Source organism: Eriocheir sinensis, chromosome 64, assembly GCF_024679095.1.
Source record: "Eriocheir sinensis breed Jianghai 21 chromosome 64, ASM2467909v1, whole genome shotgun sequence".
In the NCBI taxonomy this organism is placed as follows: domain Eukaryota; kingdom Metazoa; phylum Arthropoda; class Malacostraca; order Decapoda; family Varunidae; genus Eriocheir; species Eriocheir sinensis.
Genome location: NC_066572.1, coordinates 352501 through 355000, shown reverse-complemented (window position 1 = coordinate 355000; position 2500 = coordinate 352501). Strand labels below are relative to the sequence as shown.

General features: G+C 33.8%; 1 protein-coding gene across 2 annotated transcripts in view; it reads left to right on the top strand.

Annotated features, from left to right (window-relative positions):
• Positions 1-2500, top strand: part of LOC126987096 (nascent polypeptide-associated complex subunit alpha, muscle-specific form-like) — a 61117-nt gene that overhangs the window by 48532 nt on the left and 10085 nt on the right. The gene's annotated exons all lie outside the window — the stretch shown is intronic.

Sequence of the window (2500 nt, the reverse complement as noted above, 5' to 3'; positions counted from 1 at the left end):
ACAGGCAGCGACACAAGCGGCCACGCAACCCCAAGCTGTCCTTTCCATAGAGTTCAAGTTATAGACTAGAGTGCGTCTGAGGCTGTCTCAGGGATACGCGGCCAATGATGCACACACTTCACTGCTGCCCGATTTCAGTTTTCCTCCATGTCAGACAGTAGAGTCAGGAAATCGGGTAGGAGTAGAGTGTGTGCAGGCGCTGGCTTGGAGCGGTGGCGGCACCAAGGCCTTGTATCCTGGAGGCAGCCTCGGACGCACTCTACTACATAACTTGAGTTCTATGGAAAGTAATGCCTTGACAGTTCACGGAGTGGCCGCGTGTGGCGCTGCCTTATAGCCAACGCGGTCCATTGCTACAGGTATTTACAGTACTACATACTTGTGGACCAGAAACTGTTGACTAAAACTTTGCTGATAATGTAATCACAAAAGTAATCACGATGACGATTACTTAAAAAAAATAAGAGGGTAATCGATTATTATTACGATTACTTGAAAAAATAAGAGAGTAATCGATTATGATTACGATTACTTAAAAAAATAAGAGGGTCATCGATTATTATTACGATTACTTAAAAAAAATAGGAGGGTCATCGATTATTATTACGATTACTTAAAAAAAATAAGAGGGTCATCGATTATTATTACGATTACTTAAAAAAAATAAAAGGGTAATCGATTATTATTACGATTACTTAAAAAAAATAGGAGGGTCATCGATTATTATTACGATTACTTAAAAAAAATAGGAGGGTCATCGATTATTATTACGATTACTTAAAAAAAATAAAAGGGTAATCGATTATTATTACGATTACTTAAAAAAAATAGGAGGGTAATCGATTATTATTACGATTACTTAAAAAAAATAGGAGGGTCATCGATTATTATTACGATTACTTAAAAAAAATAAAAGGGTAATCGATTATTATTACGATTACTTAAAAAAAATAGGAGGGTCATCGATTATGATTACGATTACTTGAAAAAATAAGAGGGTAATCGATTATTATTACGATTACTTGAAAAAATAAGAGAGTAATCGATTATTATTACGATTACTTAAAAAAAATAAGAGAGTCATCGATTATTATTACGATTACTTAAAAAAATAGGAGGGTAATCGATTATTATTACGATTACTTAAAAAAAATAAGAGGGTAATCGATTATTATTACGATTACTTAAAAAAAATAAGAGAGTCATCGATTATTATTACGATTACTTAAAAAAATAGGAGGGTCATCGATTATTATTACGATTACTTAAAAAAAATAAGAGAGTAATCGATTATTATTACGATTACTTAAAAAAAATAAGAGAGTCATCGATTATTATTACGATTACTTAAAAAAAATAGGAGAGTCATCGATTATTATTACGATTACTTAAAAAAAATAAGAGAGTAATCGATTATTATTACGATTACTTAAAAAAAATAAGAGAGTAATCGATTATTATTACGATTACTTAAAAAAAATAAGAGGGTAATCGATTATTATTACGATTACTTAAAAAAATAAGAGAGTAATCGATTATTATTACGATTACTTAAAAAAAATAAGAGAGTAATCGATTATTATTACGATTACTTAAAAAAATAAGAGTAATCGATTATTATTACGATTACTTAAAAAAAATAAGAGAGTAATCGATTATTATTACGATTACTTAAAAAAAATAAGAGAGTCATCGATTATTATTACGATTACTTAAAAAAAATAAGAGGGTCATCGATTATTATTACGATTACTTAAAAAAAATAGGAGGGTCATCGATTATTATTACGATTACTTAAAAAAAATAGGAGGGTCATCGATTATTATTACGATTACTTAAAAAAAATAAGAGAGTAATCGATTATTATTACGATTACTTAAAAAACTGTAATCGAACCCCGTGTCTGATGGATGGATTGATGGATTGAGGGATAGATAGATAAGGTTAGGTTAAAGGGTGTGTGAATAGATAAAGATAGATAGACAGATTCTTAAATAAGTAAGGATAAGTTAGACAAATAAGATGATAGATAGGCCTAAGGACATATAGATAGATAGGAATTGTGTGTTTGTATGAGGATAAAATGAATGTGTGTGTGTGTGTGTGTGTGTGTGTGTGTGTGTGTGTGTGTGTGTGTGTGTGTGTGTGTGTGTGTGTGTGTTCGCATGCCCCCCCCCCCCTCCCTCACCCCCCCGACGTTTTCTACCCCCCCCTTACGTTCTCTAACCCCGTCCTCCCTCCCTTATGAACGTTTTCAAGCCCCCCAACATTTTTAATCGATCCCCTCCCACCCAAACGTTTTCTGGAAGCCCCCCAACGTTTTTTAACCCCCTCCTCCCTCCCCTATAAACGTTTTCAACCCCCTACGTTTTAATCGATCCCCTCCCACCCAAACGTTTTCTGGAAGCCCCACAACGTTTTTTAACCCCCTCCTCCCTCCCCTATGAACGTTTTCAAGCCCCCCAACGTTTTTAATCGATCCCCTCCCACCCAAACGTTT